Genomic DNA, 25,549 nt, shown 5'->3' on the forward strand with positions numbered 1-25,549 from the left:
TGAAATATGATCTAATCAATCTGACCTTCTGTAATATGGATATGAGTTTTAGAAGTTTTAAAAGTCTTTGGATGAGAAACCATTGTGTGCTCCTGGGTGGGCAAATTTACAAATCCATCATTCTCCATTACATTTCAGAAAATGTTTCCTTTGGAAATGCTAGGTATTTTGTTTTCACTGGAGCCAGAAATAATCTGGAGAGACAGAAGAGGTATCATGCATTGAGTTGGAAAACAATCCCACCCTCAGAAATGTTGCCATCATGTCTTTTTAGTGCACCAGGATATGTGAACGAGTTTTCTGTCAGGTAATAAATGAGGATAAAGGCAATGATCTCTAGGATATATTCCATGGTATCACAAGTGGTGTATATGCTAGACAGAAACAGAGAAACACCTCCACCGTAGACCCTGAGTTTTCTGAAGGACCAGAGTACAGCTACTGGCCCCCTCTTCTGGTGAGTTACAAATTTTTTGATAAGAAGAAATGAAAACAAACAATAACTAGCCTTGGCGTTTTGGCAAAAAAAAAAAAAAAAAAAAAAAAATCTGCTATAAAGTCCTTTAAGTCAACATGAAGATGGTAAGTGGTATTTTTCTGCAGCTTTGAACATATTTCTACCTTACTAAAATAATGAAATAGAAGTCATACATGCCCAACTCATTTGGCTTGAACAAAGGTGTGTTACAAAGAAAAGGAAAAAGGTGAGTCTTCAAACCCCACTTCACAGCTTCAGTTTTAGTCTTTGAAACTGCCATCTGCCTATTTTGTTAAAGAAACGCCTACAGAGAAAACTGAATTTGGATTAATTGGACAACCAAAAGAAAGTTAACAAATATTCAAATCCATGGAGATTTTAACAAAATGCTATAGCAGTTTAATTAATCAAAATACATGAAGAACAATTCATAAGAGAATGATCCCTAATCATTATACCATGAGTAAAAATCTATTTTAGCCAAATCCTCTATTCTTCAGGATAATTGAACTGAAACCCTGGAAGAATCATTACTTGTGGAACCTATTGAGTAAGTTTGCAAAGCTCATTGAAGATATGTCAGTGAATGGGGGAAGTAGGATTAATTTAGCGAGGAACAGATGGGACATAAGTGCTTATAATCTCACAGTTAGGTGCATAACAGTTAGCTGTTACCTTTGATTCTTGACATCCATCAGTAATTGATTATTATCATCACTCATTGCATAAAGCACTTCAGAGACTAACAAATTCGCTTGGAAGTAATACATTTGGGGGTTTCCTCTACACTCATAGGTTACAATCATCAATGTATGAGTATATCCAAAGAGTAGAAGCAAGGTTATTTGATTTTCATTGGATAATAATGCAGGAACAATGATGACATTTGGTTGTTGTTGTAGAATATATGACACTGATTAAAGTCGTACAATCTTATATTGGCCAAGTTACGGGAATTACAAAATTGAATTCTCAACTAGCCCTTCCATGACTTATATTATCCAGATTATACCATCTTATAGATGAGTATATTGAATTTAAAAAGGTGAAACAGAATACCTAAGGTGGCATTATGAAGGCACATTTTAAAAGGCAGATTTAGAGAGGAGAGACAGAGAGATCTTCCAGCCACTGGTTCACTCCTCCAAAAGACCACAATGACCATAGCTGAGCTGATCTGAAGCCAGGAGCCCAAAAGCTTCTTTCAGATCTCCCACATGGGTACAGGGGCCTAAGGACTTGAGCCATCCTCCACTGCCTTGCCCAGACATATGCAGGGAACTGGATGGAAAGTGGAGCAGCCAGACATGAATCGGCACACCCATATGGGATTCTGGTGCCAAAGATAGAGAATTAGTCTGCTAAGCCACTGCATTGGCCCCTAAAAATTACTACTTTTAAGGTTGAGATTAAGATCCAAGGCAGTTTGACTTTCATAGTCTGAAGAATTCCCTCAGTTGCAGCTAATGACTGAGGAAAGCAGTGTTCTTTCATTCTATATTATGATCACTACAGAAGATCCCTTGTTTGGATGTCTCACTCATAATCATGGTAGAAGCAATTACATCCTTGTGGAAATAGATTGGTTGCTAGAATCTGCAGGCTACAAAAATCTCACAGCCTAGAATACCCAGAACAGTATCTTTTTTTTTTTCAGGCAAGAAAATGACAATAACCCACTCGCTGACATGGTTGAGGGAAATTTTGAAGGCGGCCCTCCGAGTCTGAATTGCCATTTGGCAAGTAGAAAGAATGAGAGTTTGTCACTGCCAGAGGAAACTGGAGCTAGCACACTGTCTTTACAAGTTGGTTTCTCTATGTCTCATCTCACAATCACTTGAGCGGCTGTTTCCATAGACACCCACACTTCAGTTTCCCAGCCTAACCACATTTGAACAAGAATGCAGGCCTTGGTTGCAGCAGCTGTGAACTGTTTTACCATGTGTCTACCAGGCATGGTTTATCTACCTTCCTCTATGTGTGCAAGAAGACAGGCATGGCGTGGCGGGTGGGCTCCAAAACAGTAATGTAACATTACCTGAAAGGCCTCTAGGCATTTCAAAACTAAATACAATTTGTTCCACATAAAATAAGGGGGAAAATACTAGAAGAGAAGGAAGGAGCGGTTTTTTTCTGTCTTTGGCTTTCAGGGGTACAGATGGATAGTGGCTGTTCCTTAGCTGTTTCACAAGAGCAAAATGAAAGTACAAGCATTGAAACAGAGCTGTGGCTCCCTGGAGACCCACAGGGGAAGGTGGTGGGGTGTGGGAGTCTGTGTGGGCACTGAAGTCAATCTAAAAAATAAATTCATGAGATTTGTAGCCACTGGACTGTGTTTGACTTTAAACTTGTACTAACTGCCATGAAATAAATAATTAAATTAGGTTTAAAAATCACTTGCCTTCAGAGAATCTAGAGAAGTAACAGCATAGTAAATGTTTCCACGGAGAAAAATAAATAATAATAATCGAAAAATTTACTATTGTGAAAAAGTGTAATAAACTTGGCAAGTGGACTAGCAACTTTGGGTATAGAAGTACTGAAAAATTATGCATGCATATCCACCCAAAACAGCACAATACATTCCTATATAAAGCCTTTACGTATACTCGGTACAGAAAATACATTTGTTTGTGTACTTGTGCACACTTGTACATACACACACGCACTAATGTACTGCACACTGAAGAATCATTTGAAATTTAATGTAATCAATGATATATCCTGGGCATAGACAAAATCTAGTTTAAAACAGTACGTGATGCCAAACCACAAGTCTTACAATGGTAACAAACATTCATTTCAACTCAAAAATAAGTACAATAACATGGAGATGTTTTCTATTACCATCACACATCACAGATGAGAAAATTAAGACACACAGACATTGACTAACTAGCTAAAAGTTATGCTTCCAATAATAAATTGAAGCTAATTTTGATCTCAAAGAGTATGACAAAGTTGATGCTTTTAACCAGATTAGTAATCAAGAAGTAGTGCTCTGAGTCCAGTAAAAGAAAGGAAAAAAAAGGTAAAAGAAAAAGAAAAAAACTGGGTACTGAGCCTTCCTCAAACTTTCCCTCTTCTAAATGTCTAGATTTTTTTTGTGAATTTTTGTTCTACCTCAGTATATCAGTAGGCGAGTGGGTGGAAATTTAAGAGGTGAAGATATTTTAAGTTGGGACGTACATGTGGTTTGAAAAAAAATTCTATTTGATGAGAGAATAAATTCTTTGTAATGAGCTCAGAAAAGACTCTTCGTCTCACTGCATCCCTTGACTGTTAAAACAACACACAATATAGATCTAGCTTTAGATTTTGTTCCCTTAAACAGAGAATAAAATGTTCGGCATGATTTTTAGACAATGCTGTTTCCACCAATTATTCAAGATTTCTTTTCCCTTGGCTTTTACTTCCTGGTTCATGGAGAAAACTTGATTATCCATAAACGTCTCCTGGAATTTACTGGAATTGAGTTTTAATTGTAATATTTAAATCTATGAGTTAGAAAGTGGATTAGTATTTAGTATGAACAGATCAAAGCACTCTGTTTCCCAGATTGTTCCTTCTTTCTTTGTTCTCAAGAAAAACATTCCCAGCTACTTCAGTCTTTACAAATGGACATGTCTCTCCATTTGTTAGTAAAGCCTTTGATAAGGAAAAGTTGTTAGCTTTCATCCAACTTTCACTATGCATATTATGGAACACTGGAAAGGTTTGAACTCAGCACACCAATATTTTTTCTTTTGTCTACTTACCTAACAAACAAGTAGAATCACAGATTAAACAAAGGAATTAGAACAATTTTTAAAGTAACAAGCCTTAGGCCAAGTGGTGGTATAGTGGCAACATTACCTGTAGCACCACTAACTTTTTTGAGTCCTGCTTCTAGTCCTGGCTTCTTCACTTCCAATCCAGCTCCCTGCTGACAGTCCTGGAAAGCATCAGAGGAAGGCCCAAGACCTTCAGTACCTTGGAAGGAGCTCCTGGCTCTCAAATTTGCACCAGCTCAGCTTTGGCCCTTATGGCCGTTTGGGGAATGAACCAGAAAATGGAAGATGTCTCTCTGTCTCCCCAACTCTCTCTCTCTCTCTCTGTGTAACTCAAGAAAAATAAATACATCTTTTAAAAAATAAAACTAAAATGCTGTTTCTATGTATTGATGCAACGCAGTAAGAAGTATTGATTGAAGTAAGATGTGTCTAAGGGCTGACTTTACTGTCATTTTTTGTTTATGCTTGGTAATTTGCCATTTATTGTATTTTTTTTCCATATTATTTAAATAGTTGATACGGATGCATTACCATGGGGGTCTCCGATTAGGGTGGGGAGGGTTTCAGTATGGAGGAAGGCAGGTGGACAAATATTTTAATTTTTTTTTTTTACTGCTGAGTGTGCAGGGGAAAGGGGAGGGAGCCACTCCTTGTCAAAGCTACATCCTGTTCTGCTTTCCATTCTCTGACGGGGCACTTGACGTCATCTCCCGGCCTAAATGAGCTGGCTGTCATGTCTCCTGATTGCATCTGTTCATCCTATCCACTGTACAGGCATCAACAACTGAGAAGACCCAGTCTAGATACATTTACTCTAAGGACATAAGTATCACATGTGTTATGATTTTCCCTGTGGTCATGGTTTGAGTCCAGTCATCTAGTTAGGGAATTCCCCAAGAAACCTCATCTAGGGTGACCTCAGGCTTGACTCTTCTGTGTGCCAGCCAGTGAAGGGTCAGGTTCAGTCTGTCACCTGAACCAGCCAATGCATATACCAGTGGATGCAGCTGCCTATTCAGTTCTGCCCCCAGCCCTATCTCTCATGTGAACTGATGGGTGCTATGGCCTAGGGCAGCCCAGTCCACTGCATGCCTGGTTTCATGTAAAGCAGCAGGTGCTATGTCCTATTCAGGACAATCCCTGATAACCCCCACCAGGCCTTGCCCCAGTTTCAGATCTTCCACTTGTCGGGGGATTCTGTGGTCCAGTTGGACATGACTCAGAATCCTGGCACTTTCTAGTGGGCACTGTGGCCTATCCTGGCTGACTTGCATCCATTCTGGCTCTTTTGTTCTCCAGCAAGTGGCAGTGTAGCTTAGCTTGGCCTGCCTCCAGTCTCAGCTCTCACGCTTGCCAGTAGAAGCATCAGCCCAGAAAGGGAGTCCTCGAAATTCTTCTACCAGGTCTGTGCCCAGCACAGGTCTTACACATGCCAACAGATGCTGCTGTCCAATCTGATAAGGCTTGCTCTGAATCTCAGCATTCACCGACAGATGCTACAACCTGACTCATCCTGTTCCATGCCCAGTCCCAGCTCTTGATGACAGGTGCTACAACCAAGCTTAGTCTGGCCCACCTGCAACCCACATGTGAGCCATCAAGTATGGCAGTCCAACTCAGCCCTGGCCTGCAGCCCATGCTGGCTCTCACTCATATCAGCGTGTGCTGTGAACAAGCCCATTCCAACCCACCTCAAAAACTGGCTCACACATATGCCAGTAGGTACTGCAGCCTAGCCTGGCATCACCTGTACCCAGCCCTGACTCTTGCATTCACCGTTGGGAGATGCTGTCTTGCAGGAGGGTTCCTCATGTTTCCCTATCAGATCCATTCTTAGCCCTAGATCTTGTGCGTGTGAGCGGGTGCTGTGTCCCCACCTGACATGGTCTGCACATAGTCCTGGCACTCGCCAGTAGGTATTGCAACCTGAGCCAACTGGCCTGTACCCATTCAGGCTTTTGCCAGTGTGTGCTGCAACTAAGCCAAGCCTGACCATTCCCAGGCCTGGCATTCATGTGAACCATCCGATGCCATAACTTAATATGTCCTGTCCACACCCATACTGGATCTTACGAGTATCAGCAGGTACTAGTGCCTAACCCAATCTGGCCTAACCCAAAACCAAGCCCACATGCATGCCAACTGGTGGTGCAGCCTTACCCAGCCTGGTCCACCCCCAGCTCTTACACACATCAGTGGGAGCTACAGCCTAGTAATGGATTTTCCAAAGTTCCACTACCAAGCCTGTTCCCAACCCTGGATTTTGCATGTGCTGGTGGGTGTTTCAACCCAGCTTGGGGCCTGGCATGGTCCACCCACAGTCTCAGCTCTCTCTGGCAAGTGTTGCAGTCTAGCTCAGCTGGGCATGGCCCACACCCTGTTCCAATATTTGTGGGCTGGTACTATAGCCTAATCAAGGCAGGCATGCCCTTAACACCAGCTTTTGCCTGTGCTAGCATGCAGCAAGCAGCAGGCAGTGCTATTTATCTTAGCAGAGGTACACCACATAGGTAGTGCCTAGACCTGACCCAGATGTGTCCTTGTTTCCCCACTCCCCAAACCACCCTGTCTCAGCTCCTTAGCCTACCTGTAAGTACAGTGGCCTGTTCTGTGGAACCCCCCCCCAGAAGTCATTCCTCCCCGTCAAACATGCCCTCAGCTAGTCCCACTACAATACACACTCATATCCCTTCCACAGACAATCTGCAACACCCCCCACCACCACCACCACCACTGCCAGGGCACACCAGGTAGTGTGTCCTCGCCTTCTGATATATCCTTAAAAAATAAAATAGGCAACTATGCTAGCACACTGGTATGCTTAACACAAATTTATCACTAAACAGGTCAGACTGTCCACCAGCTATAACTTTTGCCCAGGCGCAAGGCAACCTAGGCAGTTGCCTATAGTGAAAGGATTGCAAGTGTTATAGAACACGCTCAAATCTTGCTTGAGGAATTACAATGGAAGCACCACCAAATTGAGTCTGCTCACCCAACACACAGTAAGCCTTTTACTGACAGGAGAATAGGAGAAAAAAAAGGCAGAAGTTTATTTGCAATACTCAGAACCAGAAGGCAGGAAACTATTGCTCAACTCACAAACTCCCCAAGGTTTGAAGGCAGCTTAACATTATAGATTAAAGCAGGAGTTGAGCAACACATGATCAGTTAACATGTGTACCTCTGGTTGGTCCACAGAGTGAGAGGTCTTCCTTTGAATTTTTGGTGATAAGGACCAGCATGTTTCCTTAGGAATGGCAAAGATACATTCTGGTCTGTCTTTTTTTTTTTTTTTTTTTTTTTTTTTTACAGATTTACTTTATTTTTATTGGAAAGTCAGAAATACAGAGAGGAGGAAAGACAGAGAGCAGAAAGGAAGATTTTCCATCCATTGATTCACTTCCCAAGTGACTGCAATGGCCGGAGCTGTACCAATCCGAAGGCAGGAACCCAGAGTCTCTTCCAGGTCTCCCACATAGGTGCAGGATCCCAAGGCTTCAGGCCGTCCTCGCCTGCTTTCCCAGGCCGCAAGCATGGAGCTGGAAAGGAAGTGGAGCAGCTGGAATTAGGATCAGCTCCCATATGGGATCCTGGTGCGTTCAAGGAAAAGACTTAAGCTGCTAGGCTACTGCACCGGGCCCAAGGTCTGTTTGGTTTTAAAAGCAGGTTAGCTATGTTTTCATTTGATCATTGCTTTTGAGTCCTGCAAAACTCTCAGAATAGAATGCACAAATCAAGGCAATTTGGGTCTTTGTCATCAAGGGTCTTGGTCCTTGCTTAACCCTTAATTTAAACTACTACTCCTTCCAGGGGAACTGTAAGTTGAGGGAGAGCAACTGGAGCCAAGTAAAATATGTCAAAGGCTTTGCACTAAAGGCTGGCTTCACAAGGAGAAGAGATAACTGAGAAGCTATTGAGGCGTTTCTTGCTTTTACTTATTAGTGACAGTTGAGTTGTGAAATAAGGGGCAGAAATCAAGGAAGTTTTTGAAGATGGTATGGGCTAAACATGGACTAAATTAAGAACTTAAAAATAGGCATTTGTGCATCTTGTAGTCAGTCCACGGCTTCAGCAGAAGAAGCAAAATTGCACTTCTGCAGCTAGAGTTCTGATGTAGGCATGAGTGTTTTAACTTTTGGTTGATCCTCTTGTCTTGCATGAAGGCAAACATTTTAAGTGCCAACAGATATAAAGTACAAAAATGACTATAGCGAATTTGTTCAAAACGTGAGAAGGTGAACACATATATGTAAACAGATGTCAGTTGTCCCACATGGAGAGATACCCATTATTATTGGAAAGATTTTGGCAAAGATAGGACAGGTGGAAGAGAAGATATCGAGAGGATACCTAGCAGCAACCCCAGCCATGGTGCACGTGGTCTCTCCCAGTCACTTGGTGTCTTTTATGAGGTAGGGGTGGTGTCTCCATAAGTGTGAGGCCAATATGGAGTTCTGTAGCACCTTCAAGTTTCACATCCGCATTTGCATGGCATCCCTCTAGAACTCCAGATGAAGCAAATGGGAAAGGGTGTGTTTTGATGACAGGTAGTACAGAATTACATTTGGAGACTTGCAGTGACTTCATGCTCAGCTGACATAAACTAAATACTCATCTAACCTACATCCTTTGCATTATTTCTTTTTGGTGCAGTTGTGAGCCTGCTTGTCAGTTCTGAGGACCCGGTTCTGATCTACCCCATTTGATGAGATTTAAAAACCTTACAGTCACAGAGGAGATTTGCTTTCATGATAACTAAGATGTGAAAGTGCATATTCTGGGTGCTTATTGAGCAATTTAAATTTTCTCACACAAAATGTTAGGAGTATTTCCTACAGAAGATGGTGTCCACATCTACTGAGTGGCACCATGCGATCTTTGAATGTCAGAGTCATGTATCAAGTTTGGGATTACCTAAGCAGAAGTGTGACAGATATTTTAAGCTACGAAATATTATTTAAAATATATTTCAAGCCATCTATAGATGCAGCAGGATTAATGTGAACAGTATCATTGAGGGTCAGTGGTTTAAAACAGGCTGGAAGTTTCAGAAGTAAGGGAAAATGTTGAGTTGCTTGAGTAGCAAAATAAGTTTCACCAAACAGGTGCTGATAAATTGTATCTGAGGATTACTTGTGATGTGAAGCACATATACTTTTCTAAAGAAGAAAAGCCGTGAAAGCCCTGGAGGCTCCACTTAGAAAACTCTAGCTCAGCTTTAGTCAGGCTCCTCGTGAATACCTCACATTCTTGGACTCTAACCCATGCTGCTGATGAAATATGATCTGATCAACTGCTCAGACCATGGAGCTGTTTCACCCCAGGTTGGGGGATTCCATATAGTCAGATTTCAGTTACACTTAAGGGAGGAATGGGAACTGGCAGACATTGAAACACTGTGATTCAACTTGAGGATTAAGCCTAAAAAACAAGTAAGGGAAACACAAGGAAGAGAAAGGGGGAAAGTGTGAGATGGGAGGGGAACTTAAGAACTTGCCAACAAAATTAGTCAGATTCCCCTGAGTCCTCATGTGAGAGGTATGTTATTTTGAGAATGCCAGCACTGAGTACTATAGAGAGAAGTTGTTACGTCAATTCCGTAAAATAAATAAATAAATAAATAAATAAATAAATAAATAAATAAACTGTGCATGCATTTTAAAGTCATACATTCAACAAGCATTTTAAAGCAGTGGGACCATGCTGGAAATGGCTTTCTGTATTATTCATTAGTTACAGCCACATTATCCATTTCTTTTCCCCGGGCCACCTGTTTTTACTGAAACCATAGGTCTCTAAGAAGTAACACAACTAGCTAGAACATTCTGAAAGCTTAAAAATAATTACTATCAAAACTGCTAAAAAAAATCTTTCCCAGAATTAGGGAATAATATGGGTGGCATTATTCAATCCTAGTGGAAAATGAGGGGAGGAATATTGTCCCACGCTACCCTATGCTTCCAGTAAACTTAGTTATCTTTTTTCTAGGTAACTAACTGGGAAAAGCATGCCCTTAGGTGTTTTTGTTAATGAAAAATAGAAGTGTATATGAGTTACATCAACCCTGTTGCCTCATCTAACTGCCATTCTGTATTATTATGGAAGGAAGTATTTATGTACTATTAAACGTAGATAATGATTTTCACTGAAGTTATCATTATTACATTTTTTATATCTTTTTCACTGCCAGACTCCCATAAAGTACACATATTCACTGCATCTGTATTTTTACTTCCCACTCTTTCTCAAATTCTAGTTGCCACCTTTTCTAATGAAAATATTCTCTCTTGGGTCACTAGTAATATCCAAATTGATACATAAAGGGCTATGTTTCACATACCCTCATTACTCTTGACCTCTCTAAAGTGTTTGGAGTTCTCATTTTATGAAACGTTGCTCAATGAATATTCTCAATCCACTGACATTTTCTTTCTTTTTTTGTACTATTTTCTTTCATTCTCCTTTGTGGGGAACATTGCCACTTCCCAGACCTTAAGCATTTGTTCATCCCAGCTTCCATTACAGGTACAATTATTTTTCTCCTGCTGCCTACTCACACTGATCATGCCAATTTATTTACACTTATGATTTCAACTATTACTTCAATATGATGGTTCAGAATTCCACATTTTGGCTTTTATTTTCTCTGCTTTGGTTCTTAATGGCACTTTGAAATGTGTTTTTCTTCAGACACAAAATGCTATCCAAAATATACTTTTCTTTATCCCTTTACTTTATTGATTTCTATATAGAGCTTATGTTAAATGTTAGGTATTAAATGTTAGTGAAAGCGAAAATATAATGATTTGGTCACCTAAATACAAAGGAAAAATTGTGTGTGATGATTGCTTCAGTTGAATTTTTATACCAGATAATGCAATAATTATGCTTATATAAATCAGAGATGGATTCTATCAGTTTTCTCCTGGAGAAGAGAGCAGCTTCTTCCAGGGGTACACAGCTGTCAGAATACATTGGGACTATAATTCTGCATATGCCTGGGAGGAGATAGCTGAACATGGAAGAAGTCAAAACCCTTATCACTGTTTCTACCTCAACCTCTAAAACCCTTTACCCCTGCTATTTCCTGCAATAGCCTCATCTAGATAGAATCTAGGCTCTAATAATTAGGTAAAATGTCATGATTCTTTATGTATGTCATTGGCTTTATTCTGAGCAACAGTGCTTAACTACGTCCTTGCAATTCATAGTACATCTCCCACAATAATAAAGAACCTATACATGATCTAGTAACACAGTCATGTAGCTTGAATTGTATGGTATCATTTGAATATTTACTCCGACCAACAGCAGAATATGAGTATTTATGGTGAAATAATAATACTTAGTTTGTTTCTCTTTTTGGTGTGATACCTTTAGAATAAGTGTAGAGGTTTAGAGACTTGTGCAGTAGTTTCCAAGAACATTATAACTGTGTAGTGAGAGAACCCTTCATCTGAGAGACAAGTTACTCTTAATCAAATTGACCTAGGAAGAGCTAGTGCTTTTGAAAGAAGTGAAAACTGGGCAGATACCAAGTAACAAGCCATATGGCACTGGGTGGAGGGAAAAGAATCAGTGGGAAGACCAAAGTTCATAACTTAATCTCATTTTAGTAATCACTGATGAAAAAATCAAATCTAAGTATTTATGGGAAATTTGAGGTTATCTGATCATGTTTTTTTTCAAATGTCAGCCATTCTTATACCTCCCCCATGCTCACATCCTCTTTAACACCCTGAGTGTACTATGTCTTTTCTTAAATTTAATTAACTTAAGGTTTTTCCAGGTTTACTTGAGAAAGAGAGGCCGAGAGAGAGAGGGAGAGAGAGAGAGCTATCATCCATTGGCACAGTCTTCATAGTCTTGGCCAGTACTTTAAGGCCTATAGCTCAATCCATGTGAATCAAGTGCATGGCAGGGACTCAACAGTTGAGCCATAATCATGTCCACCCAGGGTATACATCAGTAGAAAGCTGAAATCAAGAGCAGGACAGAGATTTGTATCCAGGCACTCCAATATTGGATACAGTGATCCCTACCTGTGTCTTAAAAGATAAGCCAAATGACTGGTCATACTTGAGGTTATTTTAACTTTTAAAAGGAAGCATTGTAAAGTGGTATGTCTTAAAAACAAATAACACTTGGCAAAAATGAGAGTTGTAATAAATGCATAAAAACTTAACACATAAATACATAAATAAGAACTTAATTAGTAAAAACAAAAGCCAATAACTCTTTAAAAATAGTTTTGCGTGTCAATTTTGGAAAATGGACTGAAGCTTAAATATTTTTTGTGCTCCTGGAGTACACAGAAAATAATTTTGTTCCCAGAAATTCTGCCTCCTGTCTGAGGTCGCATAGCAAGTTGAAAAATGAGACTGATTTGGCCGCATGAATGTGTGACTATCTGGAAAAGATTATCATTATTTTTGTCTACTGAATGGGTATAAATCCCACATTAAGTCTCCCCTTGTAAGCAAATCTAGTGCTTAAACCTTAATAGGCCAGCACATAACTATTGCTTCCTAAATTTACTGGCATATTTTGAACCGTACTCCCCATTACAGCAATTGCTGATCCAACAATCAAAAGGCTAAAGAGACTAACTGAAATATGGCACAAGACAGGGATAGAGTTAGATTTGATGTAGATGGATTCAGATGTGCACAGCTTCAATCTATAAAAACAGAAGAGAAATCTAGCAATTTCCAAAATCCCTAACAGCTGCAAAAATCTCAAGGGCCTGTGAAAGGCAGAAAAGCAGCCAACTAGGACAGAAACACCTGGTTTAACTGGGAAGCTTGGTGACTTGGGAGGAGTTTCAAGCCTAGAAGAAAAGAAGCTAATGTCAGTAATTTCTCTAAAACAGCTGCTTCCTGGACATGGTTTTCCTGGATTGAGTACATAGCCATTAATCACAACATTTTAAAATTCATTTTTATCTGCAAATATAGGTGGAACAATTGGTAGTTAGCATAATGAATCAAACACAAACGTAACCCTCATTTTGCATCATCATGATTGTATGGTAACAAGACTCTAGCTAAAAGCAACGATGATTTATTAGCTTAATTAGTTTTATGAGTTGCTGTTAGCCATAAGTGAACATTATTGAAAACTAGTCTACTTTGAAAAGCTTAAGGACTAATACATATTCTCAGAGTACTGTGGGTTCAGCACGGAGCGTCTCATGCAGCATATCAGAGAAACCAAATTCCAAAACTTCCTGGCCCGGCAGAAGGAGGCCATCAGACCAGGACCCCGGCAAATCGAAGCTTTTCAAAGGCATTTAATCTTCCTCTGAAGAACCTGTAGTCACTTTATAGTGCCGATCGCCAACATCAGCTCACTTAAAAGGCAAAATTCAGGGCTTTTCCAGCAGGATGCCCCATTACCTGATAGGATGAGGGATCAGCAGAGGGGTCACAGAAGGCATTACTATGACACTGACTGGCATTCAAGAACCATACTCGGGGCTAGAATGTGTAAGGCATACGTGGACCAATGCCCTGACACTCTGACCCCATTGGACGGTTTAGAAGGGCCGGTGGAGTCTATGCAGGAGGCATGACAGTCTATAGGACGCTCTGGGCTGACCAGAGCAACCTCTGGCATAGTTAACACTGGCTGGCAACAGGCCTGGTTGGAGAGCGTGGTGGAGGCCTTGGCTGCTTGGAGCCTACCACTAAGGGGCACAGGAACTGGAGGGAGGCTGAGTTCTGGTCGGGTCACAGTTGTAATCCCTTGGCACAAATATCAATTCGGCTTTGACGCACCATGCCGGATTAGACCACAGCACAGTTTGGTGCTCTGGAGGACCAGGATAGACGTTGGACGGGCTCGGCTAGGCCTCAACCCCATCTGAGCCATATATGAGATATGCGTGGGTATGGACGAGCCGTGGCTGGGCTGAAACTCTCAACAGCAGGAACCAGAATGGATTGAAGAGCGGTGCTGGCCGAAGGACCTGCTGGAATGCGTGAAGCCCGACACCATGAAGGAGTCGGAGGGAGGAACCTGAACAGATCCTCTGACAGGACACTGACTCTACAAATAAACGCAAGAAGCATGGAGGTAAATAACCCAGAAGAGGCTTTGGAATGTGACCCACTGGAATACACTTGGCTCGGGTTGGGGCAGACCAGGCTGAGTCGGTTCACGTCATCCACTGGCAAGCCCAAGTGCTGAAACTGTGTGGGGGCCTGGCCGTGTTTGGTTGCGATTAAAAAAAAAAAAAAAAAAAAAAAAAAAAAACACAAAATGCCAAGGTGAAATGGCCTGTGCTAGCAGGGAATGCAACACCCGACCAGCACTCCTCCCACTGGTTTAGGTGAGGGACAAGAGTGTGATGGGCAGAGCCGGGGAGAGATGCGATACTCATTGGTTCCAATAGAGGTCGGGGCTCAGAAGAGAACCAACCCAGGGGTTAAAACCATCAGCTGATCGGAGTGATGGACGGTGGTGGGCACTGTGCTTACTAGTAGTACATGTAGGAGCCTGGACTGGGAATGCCTCAAAGTTTTTTTTAGGGGGATTCCCCTGAACAAAATGGAGGAATCAAAGCATTAATCAAAAAAGATGGAAGATGGAGTAGATGAATCAACCACCTCAGCTTTATGCTTGCAGCGGAAAACTGGACAAGGGGAAACCCTAAGACGGACTATGTCAATCAGTGGACTCTGCACCAGCCTCATCATACCTGGACTGTTGCTGATGATATGTTGGTGCTTCTAATTGATCGAGGTGACGCTCTGCTGGCTCTGCCTACAAACCTGAGAGGGCCTCCCTAAGAGGCGGTTGAACTTGAACTGGACAAGTGGGATGCTGGACTCTGTATGGTGTAAACTTTTAATTAGGGAATCTCAACGGAACTTGAGCTGTGGTTATGCATCAAGGTGAAGGAATTCATGATGGGGGAAGGGTTTGGGGTGAAGGGGGGGGAATCCCAGTACCTATGAAATTGTGTCATGTAATGCAATGTAATTAATGAATAAATGAATATTTAAAAAAAAAAAAAAAAAAAAAAAAAAGAAAACTAGTCTACTTGTAGTAAATGATTCTAAATGACTTTAACTAGAATTATAAGGTCATGACAAACCTGGAAGACTCTTTTGTACAACTATCTGAAATGATCATGTGAGGAAACTAAGACCCAAAGAGACAAGGAACTTTCCTTATGATAGTTAGATAGTAAATTAACAACAGTTAACACCTGTTTCTAAATGCTAGGTTGTGTTTGAACATGAGTTTCTGTCCCACTCTCCTTTCTCTCAATTCCCCACATCTTACCTTGCTTTAGAATATCTGTGTTCTTTTGCCACTCCAAGACATTTTAAGCAAAGAGCCTCTTGTTTACAGCTAAAAATTTCAATAGTCCATTTGAGAAGTTAAGGAAAGTTTTTACTCAAAATAAAACTCAATTCCAAAGTTCATCAATCTCGTTTTAGCTTTTTGCCTAGCCAAGCTTCATATTTTGGCCCTATTCCCTCATACCAACTCCAATCTAAATCTGGCTTCCAAATGGGTAACTCGACTCTGAGATCTGATATCACTCTCTCTTTCACGCACCTGGCTTCATTTATCTTTGTGCTTTTCAACATGTTTACACTGCTTGCACAAGCCAGATTTTCTCAAACCTCCTATTCCCCACAACTTTAACTTACACATACATGCTTTTTTTTTTTCCTTCAGAATGTTTTCAAAATGTGCATTGTTTGACTAGAAATTTACTGGCATAGCAGAGGTAGCAAACTTTTATAGGAGGGACTATTGTTTCCAAGTACTCAGTGTCCAACTGAGCTGGTGTGTTGCCTGGCAAACTGCCACTAATGTCTCAAGCAACACATATTCAATATATAAAATATGAAAATTGAAGCAAAAATTCAGTGTGAAGTAACATAAATCCACCTTCTTTTGGAGAAACAAAACAGGGCCAGTGTGTTAGATTCATGCCCATTTGTCAGCTTACAGTTGCTCAAAGGTAAAAAGTACTTGCATTTTAAAAACTTGAAGTAGTTGTAAGTCACAAGCCTGCATGATTGACTTCTAGAGCACAGAAATTACAGAAAATCCATTGAAAATGGTTTGGATAATATGATAACAAACTTATATAACAGCAGTACGATTACCACATATAAAAGAATTATAAAAATTTTATAGAAGATGATCTACTACTACATGTTATTTGAATGCTATTTGAATATGCGTCTGATAAAGTTAGTGCCTACTTAAAATACTGTACAATGTCATGAGCCCACTAGAAAGATGCTTAAGAAAAATATGATTAAATTTACATTAGTAAAGACTGTAACTGTTATTTTTACTAAACTTGCTTGGTTAATTTCTTCAATATTTTTTCTAGGCCAACCAACTTATCTGGGATTGGATGCATATGTTTATACATGTAGTGAGTTGGTGAGATATTTCTAAATACAGTTTGATTGTGAAGCAATCACTTTATGAGAGCATTTATAGAAGAGTTATTTCATGCCTGCATCAAAAATGTTCAATAAAAGCAATCTTGGAAAAAGTTCCCTTTACTGTCAACCATGCAATATTACATACATAGGCACAGATTAATGATGAATCATTAGACATGCTCAGGGGACCATCAGTGAAATGGATGAAAGGGAGGAAAACTAAAACTCTAGCTACAGAAAAAGGATTGACTTTTCTTGAATAGCAGATCCCCTGAAAACACTTGTAAACCAAAGCCACATATGTGCCCTTTGGTTGCATAAGGTACTTGACAAATAAGAACCTAACTGGGAGAAACCTAGCAACATACAGAATTTCTCAAATTAGTTAATAAGAAAAAGGCCCTTAAAGGCCTAAGTTTAGAGTTGGGAAAGAGAGATTTACATAGAGAAGGAACAGAGAAAAAGATTTCCCATCCATTGGTTCATTCTTCAAGTGGCTGCAATGGCCAGAAATGAGCTATTCTAAAGCCAGGAGCCAGGATACTCTTCCAAGTCTCCTGCATGCGTGAAGGATCCCAAAGCTTTGAGCCATCCTCCACTGCTTTCCCAGGCTGCAAAGCAGGGAGCTAGATGGGAAGTAGAGCAGTTTAGACATGAACCAGCACTTGTATGTGATCCTAAGTCTTGCCGGGAGAGCATTGGCTGATTGAGCCATTATGCCACGCTCAAAGACTTCCATTTTGAAGCATGTACAGCATGATCCAAGATTTTCTACCCCTACTTCACATACCATGTTTTGACACATTTAAATGGCAGAAAGTTAATCTTGTAACTGTTACTAAGGACTATATTACTATATAAATGTGGGGAATAATAGCAGGGGAGAGGAAACATGGAGGTAGGAAAGGGAAGAGGGGGAGGAAATTCTATACCTATAAAACTATATCACAGTAAATAATAAATATATTGTTCAAATGAGACGAGATTTCATTCATTCTTTTTTGTGGCTAAGTGTATGTATACCAGATTGTCTTTATCTAATAATCAGCTGATATACATCAGGCTTGATTACATACCTTATCTATTGTGAATTAAGCTGGAATAAACATGACTGTAGAAAATAACTCTCTTGTGGCTGATTTCATTTTATTTGGGTGTATTTCCAGGAATGAGATGGCTACATCATACAGTACAATTATTTGCAGATTTCTGAGAAATCAAAATACTGTCTTCCATAATGGTTGTAACTGCTTTACATTATCAACAAGGATGGATTAAGGTAAATTTTTTTTATACAACCTCAGCAAAATTTATGGCTTTTAACTTTTCGGATGATATATATTCTAATTGGAATAACTCATTGTGATTTTTATTAGCATTTCTAGAATTGCTAGTGACATTCTGAACATTTGTTCATGCACCTTTTTGACTACTTGAGCTTTAGCTTTTGGAAAATGCCTGTTCATGTTTTTTGCCAGTTTCTTAACTGGATTATTTGTTTTGTTGTTGAGTTTCTTGAAATCTTTACAGAGCATGGATATTAATCTAACAATTGTATAATTGGAGAATATTTTTACCTATTCTGTTTGTTGCCTCCTCACTTTGTTTAGTGTTTCCTTTGCAGTATAGATTCTTTTTAGCTTCACGTAATCCCATTTGTTTACTTTTGCTTTAATTGTCTGTGCATATTTCGTCCTTTCCAAGAACTCTATGCTGACACTTATGTCTTATGGAATTTCCCTGATGTTTTCCTCATGTAATTTGATGGTATCAGGTCGTATGTTTAGATCCTCCATCCACATTGAGTTGGTTTTTTTTTTTTATAAGATGAACCATAGGGGTCTTGTTTCATACTTCTGAATGAGTAGATGCAATTTTCCAAGGACCATTTGTTGAAGAGAATGTCATTTCTAAAAGGATTAATTTTAGTTTGTTTATCCAAACTAGTTGTCCATATTTGTGTGGATTAATTCTGGGAATTTCTAATGTATTCCACTGATCTGTATGTCTATTTCTGTGCTGGTACCAACTGCTTTGATTACAGCGTCCCTGTTTTACATCTTTTTATTTATTTATTTATTTATTTATTTTTATTTACTTCCTAATTTTTATTGCAAAGGCAGATATACAGAGAGGAAGAGAGACAGAGAGGAAGATCTTCCTTCCGATGCTTCACTCCCGAAGTGGCTACCATGCCTGGAGCTGAGCCAATTTCTTAGCCAGGAGCCAGGAGCTTCTTCCAGGTCCCCCGCGTGGGTGCAGGGTCCCAAGGGTTTGGGCCATCCTCGACTGCTTTCCCAGGCCACAGGCAGGGAGCTGGATGGGAAGCAGGGTCGCTGGGATTGGAACTGGTGTGCATATGGGATTTGGGCGCGTGCAAGGCAAGGACTTTAACCACTACACTATCGCGCCGGGCCCCTGTTTTACTTCTTGAAATATGATGTTGTGATGCCTTTACCGTTGTTTTTGTTGCTTAAGGTTCTTTAGCTGTTTGGGATCTTTTTTGTTTCTATATGAATTTTGGCATTACTTTTATTTTTTAACATCTGAGAATTACACAGGTGTTCTAATTGGGCAATTTTAACATACTTAACAACCTTTAACAATGCAATAATATTTCTGAACTTTTACAAAATACTCTATATTTTTAAAATTCTAAAATATATACAGAAATGGAGAGAATAATGTGATGAATTCTAACATACACATTTGCCAGCTTCCATAACTAAGCACATATTGCAAACCTTGCACCGTAATATTTTATAACAAACTCCAGATAAAATTTTATTTCACCTCCAAATTTTCAGTAAGTGTCTCTAAATGATGAGAAAAATTCCTTTATCATTATGCACATAGATTTTACTGGTCCTGGTAGTCATTATAGTACAGAGGACATCACAGAATACTGTAATCCTGGAGTCCCATCCCTAGTCTGTAGGTATTCAGTTGTGTGATTGTCAGGGCCTCATCCTCTCTTTTTGTTAAATAAGAAATTTGATACACTCTCTACAGGTCCAGTACTGTACTAAGAATGACACCATTTGATTCTCTATCTTATGTCATTTACTAACACAAAACAGAGAAAATAATTAGAACTAGATATGTTTAAACTCTAACTGCATTGAGAGTTTGAGTTAGAGGTAGAAACATAAAAATGAAGTTTCGTTGTGATTATTTCTGTCTTTGGGGGAAGCATTTCCTATAACTGCCTTCACAGGAACACCCAAGAATTATTTGAAAGCAATTACAGTCTGATTTCACCATTCTGACTACCTTCTTACTTAAAGGGCTAGTAATTGTTTGACAAAAAATGCTCATAAAGCTTGTGGCGCCCTCTTCTGACCAGTCACCCAACAGGGTAGGTCTTAGCTTTTGTTTCAGATTTACCTTTGGTCTGTAGGATTTCTTGTTGCCTTATCTGTTGTAACTTACTCTTGAAATATTTTGCAGAAATTCACATCTGACTGGTGGAAGATGCAGATTATATAAAATATAAATGGCTTCAGATCCATGGTGAATATATTTTCTTCTAAGTTTCCATTTTGAAATTTGGGAATTGTTTAATATAAGAAGTTGCTCTGAAATTTGAAATATATCAAAATCATCACTCAAGAAAGCAGAAACATAATAAAATAAGAAATAAGAATTTTCTAAGGCTATTTACATGAGTTTAAAATAAATAATTACTGTGTTAAAACTTGACATTTATACCATAAATTGTGTCTATGGCAGGGCATCTAGATCAACTGCCCTTCACAAATTTAACTTTGAATGTCAAAATTACTGCTCTCAATGCAGAGATGTTCTTATTTGAAAACTTCTATTGTTTTTGTCACTCATTCTTCTCTATCACCCACTCATGGGTTTCTTTCTTGGCCCTCACAAATATCCTTCAACTGGGTTTTCTAATAAAATATTTCCTTACAAAATTGCCACTGTTGTCACTTTCATACATATTTTTTTTAACCTATTAAAGGAAATGTGTTTTAAATGAGTGCTTCATTTTGCCATGACCTTTATCTTTTCTGGATCCTGATATCTGGAAACAAACCATTGAAAAACTCCATTGTATTACTATGTAATTAGATTGATTCTACAAACCATGATTCTGAAATACTATGGAAGCTTGTTTTTCAAATAGTTACCCCCTGTTTTGAATTCGTGTATTGAAAGCATGTTTTTATTCTGATTTTTTTTCTTCCAGTTTGGCTTTGATTCAGACATACAGAATCATACATGACTTCGGCAGTTTCTCCTCAGACAAGTTTCACTCTTTTCTTTAAAATCCACCCCAAGTTTACTTGTGACTTATCTAGGAGTAAAATCTAAATCAAACTGAAAAAAAAAATGAAATTCCTTAATTAGGCAGAATGCTCAACTAATGAAAATAAATAGTTCTAGGTCACCTACATAGTATCTATTTAATGTTCCAGCATTCTTTGTTTATTTATTTATTTTTTTTATTTTTTTTAAAGATTTATTCATTTTTATTACAGCCAGATATACACAGAGGAGGAGAGACAGAGAGGAAGATCTTCCGTCCGATGTTTCACTCCCCAAGTGAGCCGCAACGGGCCGATGCGCGCCGATCCGAAGCCGGGAACCTGGAACCTCTTCCTGGTCTCCCACGCGGGTGCAGTGTCCCAAAGCCTTGGGCCGTCCTCCACTGCTTTCCCAGGCCACAAGCAGGGAGCTGGATGGGAAGTGGAGCTGCCGGGATTAGAACCGGCGCCCATATGGGATCCCGGGGCTTTCAAGGCGAGGACTTTAGCCGCTAGACCACGCCGCCGGGCCCTCCAGCATTCTTTGTGAAGTAAAACTTGTGGTTAAGCATTTATTTTATATGAAATCTTTTCATAAAAGAGAATATTAAAGTTGTAATAGAAGAATTGCGTTCATTTCTTAAAAATTGCACTTACTGGGGCCGAGTGTGGTGGCCTAGTGGCTAAAGTCCTCACCTTGAACGTGTCCGGGTTCCCATATGGGTGCCGGTTCTAAACCCGACAGCCCTACTTCCCATTCAGCTCCCTGCCTGTGGCCTAGGAAAACAGTGGAGGACGGCCCAAAGCCTTGGGACCCTGCACCCTGCACCACCTGGGAGACCCGGAAGACGTTCTGGCTCCTGGCTCCTGGCTCCTGGCTCCTGGCTTCGGATCAGCACAGCTTCAGCTGTTGTGGTCACTTGGGGAGTGAAATGTCGGACAGATCTTCCTCTCTGTCTCTCCTCCTCTCTATATATATGACTTTGCAATAAAAAATAAATTTTTTTAAAAATTGCACTTACTGTCCAAGCAGTCTCCTGTTTGAATTTTGCACTGGAGCTAGTGGAATCATTCACCAAATATGTAATGAGGTTAACTGGGCTATCTACGAGAGTTTCCAATAGGAATCACAAAGTTGAAACTTAAAAGCTAATGATAAATCATAAATTTATAATAACATTTAATGCAAGATGAAACTCGGTAACTCCCTGTTATCCATATGCCATATTTATGGGAAATTGATGTTTGGCATCAAGGAAATGATCTTGCTTCTTTCTGTTAAAAAATACAAAAGTGTTCAGAAACTCGCTATACTTTTATTATAACAGGTAGAATATTTTATCATTTCAGAAGGTGGTATACAATAAAAACAGCTTTCAAGAAATTGATGATTGATGACTCTAAAGAGGTGGGCATTTGATTGACTGACATTCATTTACACCATGAAGTGGTTTATTTTGGAGGTGTCATTTTCCCTCCTGTTAATGGTTCTGTTTAACAATCCCCATTTAACAGCACTGCCTGTCTCAGAAACCTATCTCCTTCCTGCTCTGACATGCTTTTTGAGAAGTATTACCTTTTAATCATAGAATCAAAGCTCTGTTCTATTTTATTAGACAATATTTATCATCCCTTTATGCTATCTTTAGCATCTTTTGGTGTAAATTATAGTCCAGGTATTTGGGTTTCTGCCATTCATGTGACAGACCTGAATGGAGTTTCTGGGCCTGGATCCAGCCCTGGATCTTATGAGGGTTTGAGGCATGAACCCGTAGAAAGAATTTCTCCTTCCCCCTTTCTCTCTTTTTTTCTCATCTCTTATCTTTCCCTCTCTCTCTGTTACCAAGCTTTTTAAACAAATAATGAAAGTTTCTTTAAAAACGATAAATAAGGAAGCTAAAAAAAAAAAAAAAACTCAACTCAATAATGTGCAAGTGTAACGATTCTGTAGACACCAAAAAGCCCAAGGCACATTTTTCATGTCTCCTAGTTTACGTTAATATTTGTAAACCATTGGTTATGAGGCTAGAACTGCATTCCTTTATTTATTCAATCATATATGCATTATTAATTATATTTTGTGTGGTTGCTGAGTGGCTTGGTGTTCTGAACAGAGATGATGGGGTAGTGAGCAAACTATTAAATATGCTCTGATGGAGCTACAATCTATTGAAGATTCCAGGGATTTTTTCCTTAATTCTAAAAATGATTTTTTGTTTTCCTCTTTTTGTCTACAGTTTTTTCTTTTTAAGCGAAAGGCTAACACAGAAAGAGAGACCAAAAAAAAAAAAGCCCTCCCATCTGCTGTTTTACCACCCAAAGTGCAAGTAATGGAACAACTGCCCAGAGTTTGAAAAATACTGCAGATCTTTCCCACAGTTTGCATAAATCCACCAACTTGTCCCATTATCATTGCCTCGCAGAGTCCACACTATCAGACAACTGGAATCACTAACCAGAGCTAAGGGTTGAACCCAGTTACTCAGACACATAACACAGCCATTCCAATTGCTATCTCTTTTTTTTTTTTATTGGAAAGGAGGATATACATAGAGGAGGAGAGACAGACAGGAAGGTCTTTCATCCGATGATTCACTCCCCAGGTGAGCGCAACGGCCGGTACTGTGCCGATCCGAAGCAGGGAACCAGGAACCTCCTCCAGGTCTCCCACACGGGTGCAGTGTCCCAAAGCATTGGGCCGTCCTCAACTGCTTTCCCAGGCCACAAGCAGGGAGCTGGATGGGAAGTGGAGCTGCCGGGATTAGAACCGGCGCCCATATGGGATCCCGGGGCTTTCAAGGCGAGGACTTTAGCCGCTAGGCCAAGCCGCTGGGCCCCCAATTGCTATCTTAACTGCTAGTCCAAATTCCCTCTCTCTTAAGAACAATACTTCAATTCAAACTTATAATAAGTCACTTTAGAAAGAACAAGCTCTTGTCATAGAGCCTAATGTGGAGAGGCTGGGTCTTGTGCACTGTGTAATTAAGGAAGACTTCTCTGAAGAAATCACATCTGAAATCATATCTAAATATGACCACGGAGATGGGTGTGGAGATTGAGGGCAAGAGAAGGGAAGAGAGTGTTCAAATGCCTTGAAACGGAAAGATATTTGGACACAGTGAAACAGGGAGCAAGGTGGCAGCTTTGAAGGAGTTGTGATGGTTCAAGCCATCATGGTTGTAATTAAAACATGTTGGCTGTACATAATACACAGAAACAAGCGCCAGAGAGTCAATTATAAACAGTGTATAATCTCCGCACCTTTAAAGAATTGAGATATCTAGTACAAGTTATAAAAGTTAAACTAAGTAGTTTCAGTGTGATAAGATGTATAAAATAGATGGATAAAATAGGAATATCTGTTAAGATGATCACAGAATAAACATGCGCTTGTAGATTTTGGAAATGTGGAGGAGGTTTCGGAAGTAGGAAAGTTTGGAAGCGCTAAGACCAGTTCGAAGGTAGTTCTAGAATTCTGGTAAGTTCAACAGAGATGTAATTGGGGACTATTTTTGAGGTGTGTAATTGACAATATTTGGTGATAAAACGAGGTTTGGTAATGAATTGGAACAGAAGTACAGAAGGAAAGGGGTCAGAATGAAAAATGTTGTGTGATTTCATGTTTAACATGTGCAATAGAAAAACGTGTTCTCAAGAATGTTAAAATGGTTGGGCCCGTCAACATGGCCTAGCGGCTAAAGTCCTCGCCTTGAAAGCCCCGGGATCCCATATGGGCGCCGGTTCTAATCCCGGCAGCTCCACTTCCCATCCAGCTCCCTGCTTGTGGCCTGGGAAAGCAGTTGAGGACGGCCCAATGCTTTGGGACACTGCACCTGTGTGGGAGACCTGGAGGAGGTTCCTGGTTCCCTGCTTCGGATCGGCACAGTACCGGCCCGTTGCAGCTCACTTGGGGAGTGAAACATCGGATGGAAGATCTTCCTGTCTGTCTCTCCTCCTCTCTGTATATCCGGCTTTCCAATAATAATAAAATCTTTCAAAAAAAAAAAAAGAATGTTAAAATGGGTAAGTGAAATTAGAGCTGGGTTACAGCTGGAGCATCAGTATGGATTGAGATTATGAAACAGGGTGTGGTGTGGTATTGTGGTAAAGTTGCTGCTGATGTCCTGGCATTCCATATGGGTACTGGTACAAGACCAAGTTGCTCCATTTTTGATACATCTCCCTACAACTGCCCGATACAGCAGAAGAAGATGGCCTAACATTTTGGACACCAGCAACAATGTGGGAGACCCAGAAGACCTTTCGGGCTTCAGCCTGGCCCACCCCTGGCCACTGTAGTCATCTGGGGGAGAGAACCAACAAATGGACTGCCTCCCTCTGTGTGTATCTCCCTCTTTCCAACAAACAAAATATTTCTTAAAAATTAGAAAATGAGGGCCCGGCAGCGTGGCCTAGCGGCTAGAGTACTCTCCTTGAACGCAGCGGGATCCCATATGGATGACGGTTCTAATCCCAGCAGCCCTGCTTCCAATCCAGCTCCCTGCTTGTGGCCTGGGAAAGCAGTTGAGGACAGCCCAAAGCTTTGGGACCCTGCACCTGCGTGGGAGACCTGGAAGAGGCTCCTGGTTACTGGCTTTGGATCGGCACAGC

At 40.2% G+C, this 25,549-nt stretch overlaps 1 pseudogene; it reads left to right on the forward strand.

The window, feature by feature from the left end:
- The first annotated feature begins 573 nt into the window (after nt 1–573).
- The window catches only part of LOC101525372 (26S proteasome regulatory subunit 7-like), a 53,846-nt pseudogene continuing 28,870 nt past the window's right edge, over nt 574–25,549 (forward strand).

The sequence above is a fragment of the Ochotona princeps genome, chromosome X (assembly GCF_030435755.1).
Source record: "Ochotona princeps isolate mOchPri1 chromosome X, mOchPri1.hap1, whole genome shotgun sequence".
In the NCBI taxonomy this organism is placed as follows: domain Eukaryota; kingdom Metazoa; phylum Chordata; class Mammalia; order Lagomorpha; family Ochotonidae; genus Ochotona; species Ochotona princeps.